The sequence below is a fragment of the Anolis sagrei genome, chromosome 2, assembly GCF_037176765.1.
Source record: "Anolis sagrei isolate rAnoSag1 chromosome 2, rAnoSag1.mat, whole genome shotgun sequence".
NCBI lineage: Eukaryota > Metazoa > Chordata > Lepidosauria > Squamata > Dactyloidae > Anolis > Anolis sagrei.
This window is the reverse complement of record NC_090022.1, coordinates 59723757-59743177: the sequence shown is the minus strand read 5'-3', so window position 1 is coordinate 59743177 and position 19421 is coordinate 59723757. Positions and strand designations below refer to the sequence as shown.

The 19421-nt window shown below is 39.7% G+C and overlaps 1 protein-coding gene and 1 long non-coding RNA gene across 3 annotated transcripts in view; both read left to right on the top strand.

The window, feature by feature from the left end:
- Nucleotides 1-19421, top strand: part of CACNA2D3 (calcium voltage-gated channel auxiliary subunit alpha2delta 3) — a 674683-nt gene that overhangs the window by 407411 nt on the left and 247851 nt on the right. The window lies entirely within an intron of this gene.
- On the top strand, nt 1643-2954 carry LOC137096036 (uncharacterized). Its single transcript, XR_010909150.1, has 2 exons — nt 1643-1972; nt 2663-2954. It is a non-coding gene; the product is annotated as an uncharacterized lncRNA (long non-coding RNA).

The following is a 19421-nucleotide window of genomic DNA, read 5'->3' as shown; positions in this document are numbered from 1 at the left end:
CAATGAGGACGCTAAGTTGCCCAGGAGTAGATTGTACCCCATGTCAGTCAAGGAGATGGAGGAACTGAGGAAATATATTGATAAAAACTTGGCCCGAGGGTTTATAAGGCCCTCCGAATCACCCTTGGGAGCCCCAGTGTTGTTTAGGCACAAAAAGGATGGCTCATTGAGACTGTGCGTGGACTATAGGGGGCTGAACGCAGTGAGCACCACCAACAACTACCCCATGCCACTGACTAAGGACTTACTATCGAGATTGTCGGAAGCAAGGGTGTTCACGAAAATTGACTTAATCGAAGCTTATCATAAACTGCGCATAAGGCCCGAGGACAGGTGGAAAACTGCGTTCACCTGCGCGTTCGGCCATTTTGAATTCTGCGTCTGCCCCTTCGGGCTAAGGGGCTCTGGATCAGCATTTATGCAAATGATTAATGAGGTGTTACACCCACTATTGTATCGCGGGGTGTTTTGCTTTGTGGATGATGTAATTGTGTTTACCCGTGATAGACGATCTCATGTCAAATTGGTGAGAGAGGTGCTCCAGAAATTGAGGGAGGCAAAACTGTTTGCAAAACTGCCAAAATGTGAGTTCAATAAAGAACAGATAGACTTCCTGGGATACCGAATATCCAAGGGAGGGATAGCAATGGATCCAGCAAAAGTGGAGGATGTCAGGGGGTGGAGCCCTCCCCAAACGCGCAAACAGTTGCAATCATTCCTCGGGTTTGCAAATTTCTACCGGGGTTTCATAAAGGAATTTGCTCAGATAACGGTGCCCTTAACTGAACTGCTAAAGACGAAGGGAAGGGGGGAAACAGTAAAGGTACGATCCCCGGGAGCAAAGTTAGATTGGTCAATTGAATGCCAAAGGGCTTTTGAAGAACTGAAGCGCAGGTTCACTGAAGAACCGGTATTAATCCACCCCGATTTAACCAAACCATTCGTGATCCATTGTGACGCATCAGATTGGGCGTACGGGGCGGCCCTGATGCAAAGGGACCCAGAAGGGAGGTTGAAGCCATGCGGGTTCATCTCGAAAAAGTTCAGCGAAACTGAACGAAACTGGCCGGTGTGGGAAAAAGAGGCCCTGTCGGTAGTGAGGGCCCTAGAGACATGGAGGCACTTATTAGAAGGAAGCGGCATCCCCTTTGAAGTGTGGACCGACCATAAAAACTTACAATACCTCACTTCACCCAGGCAATTGTCAGCGAAGCAAATAAGATGGGGGCAGTATTTCAGCAGATTTGATTTCAAGCTGCGTTTCCAAAAGGGGAACCAAAATGTGGTCGCAGACGCGTTGTCAAGAATGCCGGAGGATGGAGGGAGGGGACGAGGCCCAAAGGGGAGCATATTCTCAGAACAGCAGTGGGGCATGGCAGTACAAACCCGAGCGCAAAAGGAGCGCAGTCAAAGGCTGGTGGGGATTGAGAGCAAGGACGGGGGATGGGAGGAGGAGATAAGACAAGCATGCAGGGAGGATGAGTGGCTGGAAAGAAATAAGGAAAAGGTGGAATGGAAGGATGGATTGGGATTTGTGCACAGGAAGCTATATATCCCAGGCAACCTAAGGGAAAAAATGATGATTAGATGCCATGGCAACAAGGGGGCAGGACACTGGGGAGTGACAAAAACCCTGAAAATGTTGGCACGACAGTGTTGGTGGCCCGGGATGAGGGGTGACACCAAAGTGTATGTATCCAAATGTAATGCGTGTGCACAAAATAAGGCAACCACACAAAAGCCAACGGGGTTATTGCAAAAGGTGGCAGAGCCATCAAGACCTTGGAGGGTGATTGCTATGGACTTTGTGGGTGAACTCCCAGTCAGCAGGGGTCAGCGCTATATATGGACAGTGATGGATTTATTCTCAAAACAAGCACATTTCATAGCGCTGCCTAAATTGCCATCTGCAGAGAAATTGGCTGAGTTGTTTATCAAACATATCTACCGGTTGCATGGTTGTCCGGACCAGGTAATTAGTGATCGAGGGGTACAATTTACAGCCAGGTTCTGGGAAGGTTTCATGCAATTGATGGGGGTGGAAAGAACCTTGAGCTCAGCGTTCCATCCCATGACAAATGGGGGGGTCGAGCGCACACAACAGACCTTGGGAATGTTCCTAAGAACATACACAAACCAATGCCAAACTGACTGGGCCGATCTACTCCCGTTTGCAGAGATTGCGTACAATGGAGCCTGTCACGCATCCACAGGGAAATCCCCCTTTGAGGTAGTATACGGCATGGAAGTAACCCCTTTTCCCAAACTGCCGAGTTGGGGGGAAGAACTGGAGGGAAAGGAAGAATGGTCATACAAGATGAAAGCGAACTGGGAGGGAGTGGCAAAATCACTGCGAGAGGCACAGCGAAAATATAAGTTGTTTGCAGATCGGAAAAGGAGGGTAGGTGACAAATTGGAAGAAGGGGATTTAGTGTGGCTGAGCACAAAAAAACTTAAGTTAAATACCCCCTCTCGGAAGTTGTCTCCCAAATACGTCGGTCCTTTTAGGATTTCTAACAAGGTGAATGAAGTGACATATACCCTGAAACTACCTAAGGTATTGGGGAAAATACACCCAACGTTTCATTGTAGTTTGTTGAAAAAATACCAAGGTCCGCTAGATGAAGAAGGAACATAATGGTGACGTATATTTCCCTTCCAGGAAGAAGAAGAGGTGGAGGGGGACATTATGTCAGGACTCGGTTTCCTGGCCTTGGATGTTGGCGCACAAAACCGGATCCCTGACATGGAGAACTGATAAGGGATTGCAGCTGGTGGCCTTGGGAGGGGCCGTTGGTGGTTTGGCGGGGAATATTGCGCGGGATAATTGTCAGGCGGGAAGAGGGGATTCGAATGTGGGGGAGGGTATATAAGGGTTGACTTGTGTCTGTGCGCCAATCCTGGCTTTCATTGTGTATATGCATCCAGTAGTAAAAGTTTCCTGATTGATTACGGATTGGCGTCCTGTGTCTTTTCTGGGGGCGGCTGCTGTGAGCTTACAGCTGGACATGTTTAGCAGAATAGAAGGCTGAGAGGAGACATGATGAGGATCATGTATAAATATGTGAAAGGAAGTCATAGGGAGGAGGGAGCAGGCTTGTTTTCTGCCACCTTGGAGACTAGGATACAGAACAATTTCTTCAAACAACAGGAAAAGAGATTCCACCTGAACATTAGGAAGAACTTCCTACTGTGAGAGCTGTTCAGCAGTGGAACTCTCTGCCCCAGAGTGTGGGTGAGGTTTCTTCTTTGGAGGCTTTTAAGCAGAGGCTGGATGGCCATCTGTCAGGGGTGCTTTGAATGCGATTTTCCTGCTTCTTGGCAGGGAGTTGGACTCAATGTTTCACAAGGTCTACTCCAACTCAATGATTCTATGATTCTATGAAAAGTGACTAGAGAAAAGACACGGAGCCTAGGACTATTCAAAGTCTTTATCAATGATTTGCATGAAGAAATAGAAGTTTTGCATATTCAGTTTGCCGATGGCGCCAAAATAAAATGGACGATGACTGTTTATCGGAGTGTATTCTTACATGGCCCGGGGAAGTACTGATGGTCTTTTCAAATTCTATGATTCAAACTGTGAACCTGCCTTTGCACTTTTTTCCTTGACTTTCTTTAGTAATAATTTACTATTTCTTGCTACTAGTACTTTCTCATCTGCATATCTTGATGTTCTTTGCTCCAGTTTCACACCTCCTTCATCCAAATCTAATAAAGCTTTCTGCATGATACTTGCCCATATTTGTGAATCCCACAGTCACTTTAACAATAAATGAGTTAATCAAGTAATAGTTTATGCTGAGCATTAAATTTCTGCTTTGCCAATAATTCATTAATTTCCTTCTTTCCAGATAGCATGTAAGTACAGCACTGAGAATTCTAGGTACACATTTTGCATCAATGTGGTGACATTTTGCAAGAGGAGGACCACCCATTAATTCTTACTTTTTCTCCACAAACCCCAGTGTGTTATACACAATAAAAACTTATGATGAAGAATCTGCTAGACTAAAAACTTTGAAAAATTACATTTTGCCCCACAGCTAATTCATTGTCAACTATGCATTGAATAGTTAAGAAAGTGACGGAGCAGCAAATGGGCCATGTTATTATAATTTACTTTTTTAGAGCTCTTGTTGTCTGACAGCATTTCAACATAAATTATTATATAATAATTCAGACCCTGGAGTGCATTTTTCCTCTATTGTCTTTTATAAAATTGCTTCGTAATATAATTATACTCTCTTGTTGTTGCATACAGAATCATACCAGCTGCAGTTTAAAATGAGAGCCCCTCCCAATAGCAATTTATTATTTCAGATGAATTTGGCATTTGTGCAGCTGGAAGAGTAACATACAGAATACTTATGAGCTAAGGGGAGATGTGGCCAGGTGTTGTACAAAGTTTCTTACCTTCGATCTTTGCTAGTTCTCTTTGGATGTTGAGCTTCTAGACATACCTCTCAGGGAATGGTGGTAATGAAAAACATGGGATCCTTCTAAGAGGTTCTGACACAGGGATCAATGAAGTGCTTCTTCAGTAGGGGCATTTCCCCTTGAAGAATGTTTCCTGTATCATCGCTAGGGCCCCTTCTACACTGCCATATAAATTGCATAACTTGGGATACAGGGGCAGTATGGAAGGGGCCAAAAAACTGCCACCCAATCATGTTGCACTATGAATTGGCTATGTTTTCAAAAGAATATGTGAAAAAAGAGAGTTTGGTGACGGGAATATCAAATCTCTCTGTTTCCTAGTTGGCTTTTTTTGTCAGGTGGCGGGAACTAGAAATCTTGGATTTATTTTGCAAAATGGAGAAACCAACATTTCAAACTATAGAAGAATTATTTAAAAGATCATGACTAATTCAGTAGACTCTCTGTTGACTGGAACTCAAGCAAAAAAGTACATCTCATACTGCATTCACAAAGCAGTTTTTATAATATAGTAAAACTGTGTTATATTACATTTATTTTTCTTAATTTGCTTTTAATTGCTGTATTACAACAATATTTTTATCTTTTTTCTTTTCTTTTTCTTTACTACATTTACCTATATGCATATTTTAAGAAAATCTCAATAAATGTATTTTGAAAAAAATAAACAGTAATATACAATACAGAGTTTATGGTATGATATAGTATTCGTCCAGTGTGAAGTAGATTAAAAAGTACTCTCAAACTGTTTTTGTTACAGCTGCTACTACAATCTAAATAACCACTATTATCATTGCCATACATCAGTGGTTCTCAACCTTTTTAATGCCGTGATCCCTAAATAAAGTTCCTCATGTTGCGGTGACCCCCAACTATATTTTTGTTGCTACTTCATAATAATTTTGCTACTCTTATGAATTCTAATGCAAATATCTAATATGTATTTTCATTGTTACAAATTGAACATAATTAAAGCATAGTGATTAATCACAAAAATATGTTTGGAAGAATATGGACAATAGATTATTTGCAGTACCTTCAACCAATTTAGCTCTGACTTCCACAGACCACTGAGATCCCCCACGTATCACAGGCCTGGACCAAACTTGGCACACAGAACTCCCATGACCAACAGAAAATTAGTGCAATGATTGGTTAATGAACACTGGAATGGAACAATGGATGACGAATCTGGATCATGTTTTTGATGAGATGATAATGAATGGTTATTGTAGTAATTGTTATTAATTATGTAATGTGTTAGGTTATTAACTGTTTTTTATACTGTAGCATTGAATTTTTGCTGTTCTTATTTGTTGTGAACCGCTGTGAGTCGCCTTATATACAGCTGAAAACAGCGGTATATAAGTAAGGCAAATAAATAAATAAATAAATAAAATACAGGAGAAGGTTGGGAGGAATTGACAGTGATTTATGGGAGATGTTGTTCACCTCCATCCAGAAAGCACTGTGAACCCAAATGACTATGGATCTGGACCAAACTTACTCAATATGCCCAAATTTGAACAGTGGTGGAGTTTGGGGGAAATGGATCTTGACATTTGGGAGTTGCAGTTGCTGGTATTTATAGTTCCTCTGCCATCAAAGAGCATTCTGAACTCCAACAAAATGGAATTGAACGAGCTTGGCATACAGAACTCACATAACCAACAGAAATTACTGGAAAGTTTTGGGGTTGTTTTCCTGACATTTGGGAGATGTTGGAAGGAATAATTCCCCTGCCATCAAAGAGCATTCTGAACTACTACAACAATAGAATTGAACCAAACTTGGAATACAGAACTCCCATGATCAACAGAAAATACTGGAGAGGCTTTGGAAATATAGACCTTGGCATTTGGGAGTTGCTGGGATATATAGTTCCCTCCCATCAAAAAGCATTCTGAACTCATGCAACCATGGAATTGACTCCAACTTGGCACAGAGAACTCCCATAATCAACAGAAAATACTGGGAAGGGTTGGGAAAATAGACCTTGGCATTTTGGAGGTGCTGGGATATATAGTTTCTCTGCCATCAAAGAGCACTCTGAACTCATGTAACCATGGAATTGGCTCAAACTTGGCACAGAGAACTCCCATGATCAACAGAAAGCACTGGAGAGGCTTGGGGAATATACACCTTGGCATTTTGGAGTTGCTGTGATATATAGTTCCCTCCCATCCAAAAGCATTCTGAACTCTGAGCTCGGAAGAAGGCACAGGCCAGGCAGTGAAGGCTCCACGGATGGCCAGGCATTGAGGATGGCAGGAAGAAGTTTACTCATCTTGCAGGCCAGAACAGAGGGTGAGTCTTCTTCCCCCATGCCTTTGCCTCCAAAGCTCCTCCTGACTACCCACAGGTCTGTGGGAAGAGCAGGAGGAGGAGCCTGCCAGGAGTGCCATGTGGCTGGCTCAGGGGGTCGGCAGCCATTTTGGAGGGGGCGGGGACAGCCAAGGGAGCTTTGTGACCCCCGAAAATGGCTGAACAGCCCCACTTTTTGGTTGTGATCCCCAGGTTGAGAACTGCTGCCATACACCCACCAAAATTCCTATTAGAGCAATACATGTTAGGCTAAATTAGAGGTCACAGAATTTGCTAGGTTCTTGAGATTCCTAGATCTCTTCACCCAAAAAGGGGAAAATAAATGGTGTGAGAGAAAAGAGTTCTAACTATCTTGAACTCAGGAAGCTTTTAAATCAGATCCTTGTATTTTAGTGAAAGACCAATAGTGCTAGTACCAGTCAAAGCCACAGACATTTTAGTCTGGAATATCAGTATTCAAAAGGATGTTGTGGCACTTTAGAGACTAACTGAGAAAATAAAATTCTTAGCATAAACCTTTTGCACTTGATTCTATAGTGTAGATTCACCTCCAAGTCTACCAATCTTATACTACCAACTTCATTCTTTCAGTTAGGGCACTTCTAGATAGCTCCAAAATTCATGCCAAAATGGGTTAAAAAACCTGCTTTGGTATGGATTTCTATCCTCACTCTTCATAAAAAACCTGGGCTTTCCCAGGTGTGTGTGGCTACATGCCAATTGAAATCGGGATGGCATGCAGTCACCCCAGAGCCCTTCAATTTACCATTAAAGTTAAGTAAACCACACCTGGCCACCATAACTTTCCTTTTCCAGGAGGGTGCAAGGAAATGATGTGCCAGGAGATTTGGGTGGAGAGGAAAATCCTTCCTTGACCCTCTGCCAACTCCTGGAGTCTAAGTAGTAAGTGTGTCATTTCCTCATGCCAGGAGGGCTCAAGGAAGAAAGTTATGGTAGCTAGATATGTTTTACTTAATGTTTAGGGGTAAATTTGGAGCTGGGGGGGGGGGGTGTCATCCTGGGCCTTTGGGCTCCAGGAAGGTTTGGGATGACAATGGGGACTCACCCCTGGGATGTCTCAGAACTACCTGGAAGTGAGTTCTCACAGACCCAATACCCTTTCAGGAAGGCCCTGATCGAATATGTGTCAAATCAATTCAGAATAACTTGGCTTATTCCAGATTAATTCATTTGGATGCCTCCAGTAAAAACTGAGACTGTTCCTGAGATATGGGCCTGTCTGGATGGGTCCTTAATCTCTAAGGTGATATAAGATCACTTTCAGTGTTAGTGCTGACCTTATAAAATATATTCTGTAGCTTAAGTTTTCTTGCCATCAGTCATATTCCTGTGGTCTTTTGTATTATTTTAATTGTTTGATCTTGTTTTATTATTGAAATTATATAGTGTGGCTGGAGGAAAAGAACAGTAGTTTTCAGAAAACATTGGCATACAATTTATTTGATTGTCGTTTTAGCCACAACCCTGTCTGTTCTTCAGTTTTATCTTTGTCTGTGCCCTGAAGGTAGAAATGAGCACTAGTCATTTGTGATAAAACTCTTGATAGATCAAGAGTGTTACAAAATTACCTATTAAAATGCCCTAAAGCTCTGATTCATTGCCATTATTTTAAACTTTGTAACTAAGGTAGTCATGCAAGCAATAAAGTCAAGAAGGATGTTCTTTGAACAGTTTCAATGATTTTTCTCCAAACCTTGGCCACAAGAAAAATGTGTACAATGATATAGTGGGTAAAAAACATTTTAAAGTAATTGGTTCTCTTCTGAAGCATAGCTCCTGAATCAAAATGTGTGACTTCTTTCTCTGACACTTCACTTTCCTAACTGGCTTGTATTCTGACGTAGCTTATTTGGATGTTTAAGTTTGTGTCTGCTGTTGTTGGGGCCAAGATAATACAACACTCAATTTTAGCATACATTATGGAAGCAAATGGCACAAGAATTTGGCAATGATAGGTGGTGATTTCCATGTCAGTGGGAAAGTATGAATCTACTCAGGATTTTTGTCCAAATTTTAAATTTCATCCAAATTTTAGTTGGAACAAAAAAAACTTTCAAACTCATTGTGGCCACACCAGAGATGGAAGGGAAACCATTCAAACTCAATATTTTGTTACCCTCATTCTTGTAATGCTGGATCTATGTGTTCTTAAATGTTACAGTGAATTTTGTATTTTGGGGACTAAAAGGTATACAAAGTTGACTTACACTGAATTACATTACTGTCTGATCTACAGTGACTAGGCATCACCCTAAATGTCATTTTCCTAAGGTCTGTTTTAGTTTCCCAGGCTCTTTTTAAAGATTCTTCAACTGGAAACGCCATGCACTGAACCTATGGCCTCCCACATGAATCAGCTTGGATCAGATTGCAGCTGTTGAATATGAAAATTGCCTTAATTGTTATCAAATGTTTGAAACCCTTGTGTCCTCATTCTGTTTTTTTTCTGTTTCTCATTTTTCTATTCTTATTACAAATAAGGATGGAATTCCTTTGTTTGGGCTATGTTTTGAGAGGCAAAAAAGTTTTTAAAATATTCATCTGTCTTCTCCAGTGCATAATGGATTAAGTGAGATTCCCATTTTTAATGGTTTGAACAGTACAAAATTTTAATTAAAAGGATAGCAAACAGAGCATTTTTTCATAATTAAACACAGAGCATGGAATAGGGTTCATTGTCAACAGTTTAAAAGCCTGGCAAGTTTCAGTTTAAAGTATAATGTGTACCAAATGAATTCTATGTTTATATCTGTGCAACAAGTATTTTGGATAAGGGGCTCATTGTCTCCCCTGATCATTTTTAATGGTATTAATAAGGATTTCAGGTGCCAAAAAGGAACATGATGTATGAGAACAAGTACAAATCCAATACCCTGTATTAACATCAGCTCTCTACATTTTCTGAGGTTACCGGTGCAGGATCTATGTGAAAGTAGACAATCCACAATTTTTAAAACCCTCTTTTACTGAAGACAACACCTCTCTAGGAATCTCTAGCTACTCCAATTCAACACGGAGGGCCTAGACCTTCTGAGAGAGAATATATTAATCCATAGACATGGCAGGTGACTATATGTATATAGCATTTTGATGATTTTTCCTTTGTTTAGGTGGCTACAGGTAACAAAATAAAAGCCATAAAACCAAATTATAAAATGAAAATAAAATATTAAAAATATAAAACTTTCAACTGAATGGTTTCCTATATTTTAATATATTGAGATTCCATTTTTTTCTATATAGTATAACAGGTGAAGGACACATGTGACACAGCTTTTTTCCATAGCATAGTTATTTGTCTTCTTGAGCTTTTTAAAAGATTGAATTTCATATTTGTCCACTGAAATTGTGCATGGTTATTACAATCAGCACATCTGCCCCCCCTTTTTTAAAAAATATGAGCATAAAATACCATCATTAGATTGTTGTGAGGACCTACAGAATGTCTCAGTCATGTTCTCAATAAGGAAAGCTCCTCCTTGGGATAAAAACACATCCAGTACTAATTCAACTTGAGTTGTGATTGATGACTTCTTTGTTAGCAGGATACTTACTCTCTAGTAAGTTTTAATCACAGCTTTAAAGAAACTGTCCTAGATATTGAACCTAGAGATAACTTTTCCAAATCTTAGATAACTACTCTAAAGTTGAGACTGAAATCTAGAGCACTACTGATCTTGGCTGTAAGATTTATTGCTATGATCTGTGATATTTCAGGCCAGTTGTAGAAATATGTCTACTTAGTTATTAAATATGGATTTCGTTTATCTACAAGAAATGATATCTAGCAAGAATAAATTTCTGGCATAAAGTTAAAAGTTCAGACACCAATAGCATACTTGATGGCAATTTTATTTTCAAAAAATAATATGAAATAAAAATGGGCTGATTCTTGCTTTCTGAATCATGTATTTAGTAGGCATGTGTGATCAATTAAAATGGTTCTAAAGTACTTAAAAACTAATAGGACACTGGTGTTTCATTTCTAAAGTGTTTCTAATGTTTTGGAGATGAAAATTTCAAAACTCTAATGATAATTACAGAACTTTGTAATCAATTCATTAATGATGATCACACATGCACAATTGGGGAACCATCTCTGTCAGTGGGGAAACTTCAGGGGCTTCTCTCTCCCTCATTTTTTGAGCTGTCATGATGAAATTTGCTGCAGTGGTACAACACATTCCCCACTCTTAGCCCACCAAATGTCACAACATTTTGATTACCCACTGAATTTTAGGGAATTTTACAAATTTTCATGAAAAACTTATTTTAAAAAACAAGAGCTACCTCCTTGATTTTTTTTAGAGAATGACACAAGGTAACAGGGGATCATTTTCCCCAACTTTCAGAAATATTCATACATCTACCAATTTATGATAATTTTTTAAAAAGTTTTGACAAAAACATTTTTTTTTTTAAAAATGGCATAACATTGAATGTCTCTCATAATAACCAATAGATGAAACCAATATCAACCAATTTTTCATTTTCATAGAATCCTACAGTTGGAGGGGACCCCCAAGGGCCATCTAGTTCAACTCCCTTCTTCCAGGCAGAAGGGCACCATCAAAAGTCTACTGACAGATGGCCATGGTAGACTTATAAAGATGTAATATTGATATGTAATATATGTTATATTGCTATGTTATATTGATCTGGAGTGCCAACAAGGAAGTCATATCTTTAGTCCCAAACTTGGTTGTTTTGCAAGATGTATGAAATCAATGCAATTGTGATTTGGAGTGAGGAATAATCTTTCACTCTTTTTTCTTTATAAAGATGTAATATTGATTTGGAGTCTACACAAGGAAGGAATATTTTTAATCTCAATTTCAAAAATTCAGTGGTTTAGAAAGATGTTTTGGTGTGAGGTCTCAAAACCTGAGCAGCACCCCAGCAGCACCCCAGCAGCCAGAGTACACTTGTATCGTGCACTGTCTGAGTGTGTCTGCAGCACAAATAAAACGTAACCACAGCATCAATAATTCTTCACCCTTCTTCTTAAGGTGACTGTCTGCCTTCTTTTTTTCTGCCTTCCTTTTTCAAATTTCTCACTCTCTCTGCTTGCCTGCTTGAAATTCTACTCTCCCCTCCTCCACCCAATCCATTTTCCACACGCAAATGGCTTTTCCAGCGTGTGCATGGCTATTTAAAGGCAAAATGGAACCCACTCCTTCTCCACATCCTCCTCCCTCTTCCGTTAGCCCTGATTGGCCTAGATGCATGCCAAAAAGTTTGGCTTCACCTCTCAGCAAGGCTTGGTTGGCCTGTGATGTGGCTGTGATGTGTCACAGCCACATCAGAGCAAATAGAAACTTTAGAATCAAACTAAGGAAAAGGTTAAAATTCTAAAATTTATGCACGCACCACACATGCATATTGGAATATGCACTGTAAGTTGGAAACATCAAAAAAAATCTGACATTACTTCTTCCAAAAAAAAACTTGCATATGCCTAGGCTTCACAGTTGTCTTTCTGTACCCGTTTAATAAAGGTTATGTCGGGGTATTGCATGGCGCTTTTGTGGCAATTTGGTCTCTGCTTCACCACTGGGAGGGGATATTCCTAAATGCCTGGTTGGGATGGATGGAATGGCCAAACTACTGGTCCATTTCTTAGTCCCATGATTGGGTGTGTTTGCCTGGGGGCGCTATCTTTCCTCAGTATAGGATTGTCACCTACATGTAGACAAAAGATCTGCAATGTATAAATAAGATGTTCTCTAGACTATGTATTAGAAAAAAATTCCCATTACCATAGAGCTGCTTTGTGATATATGATGTCATGTTTTGATGTTTGGCATTGTTATGTTCCTGTTAGTGTTGATATGAAATGGTATAAGATGGAGTTTTGGATGCTGTGTACATTATGACAGTGTTGGCCAGGTATTCACATCATTGTATTGAGCTGTATCCATTTTCTGTGAACTGCAACATGGATTTGATTTACACTTTGGTTGAAGGCAGGTGTGATTCTTTTATGATTGCCTTGTATAATAAGCATTATTTTTAAATCTCTTATCTTCTATTAGATCAAGTTTGTTCTGGATGCAGCAGAGGTTCGGCAAGAACTGTAACCTAATTTCCACAGACTCTGGGTGTTCATATTGAGTTTTGCATTGTGTTGTTCTGCTAGAACAAAGCAGTGAAATAAAGCAATGTAACTAATAGAACAGAGAGGCCTTTTGTGGTTTTGGAAGGTGATTTCACACCTTTAGGAAGGATATTCTTGACTTTATGGGATTTGTAGTGTCTTTTCTGGCAACACAAAGCAAACAAGAAAAACAGAGCAGAGAGAGGCCTTTGGGGTTTTGGAAGGTGATTTCACAACTTTAGGAAAGATATTCTTGACTATATGGGATTTGTAGTGTCTTTTCTGGCAAGCAACAGACAGCAAACAAAGAAACAAACAGAGCAGAGAAAAACCTTTTGGGGCATTGGAAGGTGATTTCACAATTTTAGGAAGGAGAGTTTGTGTTCAAAGAGTGGCTTGAATTGATGGGAGATCTAGTTCTATTGAGGCAATGTACAACACAGAGGCCAGAGAGAGCTGCTACAACACTGGGGCTTTTTCAAACGTTGGAGTGCTTTGTTTCCTCCGTGCTGTTCCTTCCTTCTGCCCATCCCACGCCACACCATTCACCCAGTATTACCCACGCGTCACCCACCCATCCCAAACCCCAACAACAGCAACAACACACAAGTGACTGCAAGGCAGGCAGCCAGGCAGGAAACAGCCCTTCTCCCTGCCATGTTTCTCTGCTGCCCTGCTCTTCTTCCACCCCAACAGCAACAACACACAAGCGGCTGCAAAGCAGGCAGGCATCAGCCCTTCTCCGCTTGCCCTGCTCTTTTTCCAACCGCTCTTTTTCCAAACTCCCTTCACAACCTCCCTTCCCTTTCTCTAACCCAATCCTTCTCCCTTCCCTTCCCGGGCTCACAATGAGCCTCTGAGCCGTGTGCTGCCCTTTATATAGCACAATGGCCTCTCCCCTCCCCAAAACTTCTCCTCTCATTGGCTGGGAGGCAATCAGATTGCATGTTGAGAGGCTGCTTGCCTCCAAACATTGACGCCAAATGCTGACTCACTTCCTGAGTCATATCAGAAATGGTGAGGGAAGCTTCAAAATGGCAAAGGGACTTCCTGTTTTTAAAAGAACTTCAAAATCACTTCAAAAAGGTAACGTTTTGACTATTCCAAATTACGTGTATTCCGACGAAACCTAACCATGCCTAGTAACTAAGTAGGTCTGTCCTGCACATTTTATATTAGTCATAAGTTTGGTGGAGAATCTTCTTCTGTTTTCAAGACACATAAAGAAAGTAGCAGTTGTAGTGCAACCTGGTGGGCATGTGGAGAGCCACAAAAGAAGAAGACAACTGAATAACCAATGCCCATTGGGTTTCACTAGGTTTCTAAAAAATATATTTTCCATGAAGACCAGTGAAGCTTCCTCTCTTTTACTTTAAATCTTATTTAAAGTTTGTTCATTTACTGATTTGTTTGTTTATTGTAAATTATGCCATTGTTCTCTCTTGGAGCCAAACTGACATTGAAAATACATATGCATTTTAACACACCGTTTCTTTTTGTGATGAACTGAGACATTGGTTGTGATTTCACTGAGTTTCAAATTGATGTAAAATTATCCAAGTGTTTCCAGGAAGGATTGCAAGGGAGAGATCATAGATTCATTCTCCAACAAATTCATCTGAAAATTTAGTCCATTCAGACTGAAAATGAAGTTGTAGCCTTCAGTGACCTATCTAATGAAACGCTTAGCTATAGCATTGCACAGAGGGGTTTTTTTTTTTTGTTGCTGTCTTTGAGTATTTGTTCTGTATTCACAGACTTGGTTAGTTTAATGTAAACAGGCACCTCAACAGCTGTATCCCCTCAAGCAATTTTTTATTTAGCAGCTGGGCTATGCACGTCACCTGGTAGCCATGGATTTTCAATTTTCCCCATGCCATGGGGGCAGCTGGAATAATTTGACTGCTCATTAATTTGAGAGAAATATGAGCTGTGTAAGTCAGACAACGTGAGTCTTCTGTATGGTGTCGTACAAGGATAAGCGGATCATGGTAGAAGCAATTTGCCCTGTCCCAAGGGTGTCTTAGACTTTTAATAAGCTAGTTATGAAAATTCTATTTCTTTGCCATTTAAAGAGTCTAATTAGTGCCTGTAATATAGCCAGAGTGGATGAAGGTTAACATTGGCCCTCCAGAGGCTTTTTCTCATTCAGTTACAGATAGAAATCAGGTAACAGTTTGTAGCTAATTAGAACAGTGTATTAAATATTCAGTCCATCTTGATTTGACTCTGGAAGCACATGGATGCTGTGCAGCTACAAAAAGAAATGATAAAAGGGAGTTAAGTTTAATTTCTAATCAAAGATAAAGACAATGCACTGATTTTAGTCTTGAGTAGGATATCCTGATAGTCCAAGAAGCAATTGGCTGTAATTTGCTGAATCATCAAGCTAAACACTGGAGAAGTATTTAATTTTATTGTTCTTGCATTTTTGGCCCAAAAGAGTTATCAGTTGTATAATTAATGCAGAAACTATTATGTTATTTTATCCTTCAGACAGTGAAGCCATAGTTTATGTGCTGGTGTGAATGGCCTAGTTGGTCCATCCTCAAACTGCCCAGAAAAAAAGTTGTTTGCAGGAGAAATTTAGAATTAAGGCAAGAAGAGGCTCTTGGAGAAAGCCCCAGAACAGGACTTAAGATCAGGAGAACATGACTAACCAATATATTGGTTTTTGACGAATAGTTCTAGTTCATCACAGTAAATGTTTTTTCCAGGACTGCTCAATATCAGAATTTTGGTGAACAGATATTGAAGTGATTTATCATGGTGGTCACGAGTTGGTTTTGTTTTGTAAGCTCATTCTCTCTTGCAAGAACAGTTATCTTAAAATTGCCTTTTAAGATACAGGAGGCTGAAAGTGGGCATTTTCCTGGAAAATGCTTGATGTTAAAGTGTTTTGATTCTTTTGTTGGATGCTGAATACCCATTGTTCACCCTTGTGCTGTTGTATAGTCCATGATTTTGGTCCAGGAAATATTGTCATAAAAACTGCAAGCCCTAAACTATGTTGGCTGCTCTTATATAAAACCTGTTGAACCTATTCTTCTGCAACTTCCTTCTTTTAAAGAGTTTCTTTGAAGAGAAATGGTGGCAGCTGAGATTTTCACTGACAGGTATGAGTAGAACTAGAAGGGCTTGAAAATTTAAATTATATACTATTAAATGTCCTTTGACCAGTAGCTGACCACTTGGAGTGCCTCTGCTGTTGCTATAAGAAGGTCCTCCATTGTGCATGTGGCAGGGCTCAGGTTGCAAGAAAATATGGCTGGCAAATAGACATGGAAAAACATAAAACACAAATACAGTACAATAAATATGCTAAATTAAGAAGTATTCTATAGGTTGGGTGAAGTTAAAAATGGCACGATACCATAGTTCTTCATTATTTGTGGATTCACTTTTCATGGTTTCATTTACCCCTAGTCAACCATAATTCAAACTATTATGAAATCTTCTTTATCTGTGTGTTCATTTTTACCTGTAGTCAACCATGGTCTGAAAATATTACTACAATTTATATATTTATTTCGGACATTTATATCCCGTTCTATCTCGACCTCCATAGAGGGACTCAGTTTCAGGCATTCAACAGGGGTCCTTGTGAAACATGGGTCCCACAGATAAGTAGGGAATATACTAGAGAATAATCCGGATTATACTAGAGTATAATCTGGTATAACAAAAAGTTCAAGCAAACTGCTTCAAAATCAGAGTTCACAAAACACAAGGTAGCAAGGTGGAAGCAAGCAAAAATGTAGTCAGGAAACAGTCCAAAGTCGAGGCACGTCCAAAAGCAGAAGTTAAGTCCAAAACGTGATGTTGTCGTCCAAAAACAATCTGAAGTCAGCAAGGAAGTAGAAGTCAGCACTTACAGGATTCCAGTCAGTAGAAGCACGGAAGCACAGCGATCTGCAGTCTCAGGACCCAAGGTGAAAGTAATGGCAGCAACAAAGTCCCAAGCCCAATACAACACTTTGCCTACTGCAAAGTCCCCAAAGTTTGATACCTTCTTTTATCCTATAACTCATCATCAGATGATGAACTGGTCTCCACCCTGTCTTCATCACTCTCAGGTGCCTTAGCTTCCACAGCTGCTCTCCACCGCCCGTCCCTCCAGCTCTTCCAGCGCCTATTAAGACTTAGATCACCCCAAGTATTACCAGGTTGCCAGTCTCCCGAAAACCCCTCAAACTCCTCACTTGATATGGGTTGAGTACATATGTCCCTGATTTCCTGCACACGCGTCCAGTCTAGCCCATCCTCCTCTCCGTTATCACTCTCAGTCCCATCACTCCCTGTGAACCCCATGAAGTCTTCCTCCTCAGTCATTAAGTATGTCACGGATCCGTTTCCTTTCCTGTTCTTCATCTGACTCTTGCTCCCGAGTAACCCGTTTCAAGCCTCTACTGCCCTCTCCCTCCTCCTCCATTTCAGAGTCTGTAAAACCTTTGAATGACTCAGTATCAGTAGGTGTCATGAATATCTCCCTAATTCGCTTCCTTTGCTGCTCTTGTTCCAGCACCTGAGCAGCCCTCTTTCCCCTTCTACTACTGGTAGTAGCTTGATCAGCACACTGTACTACAACAACTACAGCATTCCATTTTTTTTAAAAAAAATCATGGTAATGCATGGCAAGAAATCTAGCGAATAGGGTTTATGGAAAATATCCCCTTGTTTCAAGCATAGTGTTTGTGAGTTCACACGTTTGACATCAGTTACCAAAAGCTGAAGCTGAATAACCAGGTAAAATACATGCAATGTGTGAACCAGGCAATTTCTGAGTAAATTCAATATCCTGACTAGTAGTTCAAAATATAAAGAAACAAAGGCAATTTCTGGGGGTTTCAGCTTCTAGTTCCCAAAGCATTTCATATTTTAAACTCGTTTAGTGTGATGTTTATCATATCAAACTTGAATCTAGATTTAAATTAAGATCACTGGGTAAATGGAACAATTACTCTTAATTACGTCTTCTAATCTACAAGGATATAGAAGGAAGGACTATGTATGTAGAGGATTTGGGATATTTAGCAGGAATGTAAATCTTCAATTACTTTGGTCTTACATGTGAAAATGGAAACTTTTACAAGTTATCTCCCTGCAGAGTGAGATTATAAAGGGGGTGGTTGGTGTTTTGTTTTGCTTGTGCTGTTCATGACAAGCATTTCTCAAGGGTTTTTCTCAAAAACATAAACCTAAATTTAAAATGTTTTGGGTCAAATACTGTATTTTCTTCAAAAGAAATCACTGGTGATATTGGGAGAAGGGGAAATTTTATGGCCGTTGAGTTTTACATAGAGTTATCGGTATTTCTTAGAAAACACTATAGAAGAAATTATTAAAATGAAGTGTTTCTTCTGTACAGTTCAGTGTTTGTGCACTGAATATCCATGGAATTATCTGGAGAATTCATATGAGTTTTTCTGCAAAACAAGAATCCTTCTTAAATGTTTTTTTTTTCAATAAGCATTTCTGATTTATTGAAGATGTGCAGTGGTTTCTTCAGAGAGACTTGCCATGTTCTTTTTAAAATTATAAACTAAATATTTCTTTTATGAATTGCTGAAACACAGGAAGACCATTATAAACAATATATTACAGATTATTCTATTCAGATACAAATGTACAAAATTCCAGGAAGATAAGGGAAACAATTAACTTTAAGGTTGCAAGACCATCAATGCTAATAGAACTGTCGGAATCCCAGTGCCATGCAGCAGTGCATGTTGGATGAGATGAAATCTTTTGCAGGGTGGTTAAAAAATCAGTGATAGACTTCTCAAATGTCACCTTAATTTGAACTTTGTTTTCTTGGTTGTTAGTTTTTAGAAAATAGTTTATGGTTGCATAGTTTCCCTAAAAACCAGTTGTTATGAGAGATAATAGCATGTTATCAGGATGTTTATCACCTTTGACTTCACTTGGGGCTATTGCACAACAATACAATAAACTGGGGTAAGACTACCAGGTGTATTACATTATATTATGAATTATAGAGATTCTATGATGGGGATTAGTGTCCAAAGAAAATCACAGCAATTGCCAAACTCATTATCTGATAGGATTGAATCCTGGATACAATCCCAGGGGCAAAAGGTCAGTACTTTATCCATTATGTCATTTTTCTAATCTCTGTCTGCTGTGTGCATAGTGCAATATATTTGTGAATGTCTCTACCTCATTCCACATAATATCCTGCTTCGACAAAGCATGTGGAGTAAATAGGGAAGCTGATAACATTGGCTTAGTAAGCATTCAGACTGAATGTAGTCTATTCTGCTAGATCAACATAAAATAAGTATAGGTGTATTAGGCTGCCCAATTCACCTGTGTTACTGTTGTTTTAGTAATTTTGTGTTAATACTGTATTAAAACAAAATTACTAAAACAACAGTGTGTGTGCGTGTGTCTGTGTGTTTTGGACTACTCATATATTCTCATGTATAAGTCAACCTCTCTTGTATACATTGAGGTCAGGTTTTTGAGGCGAATATTATGGATTTTGATGTGTGGATAAATGGAGAGTCATTCCGTG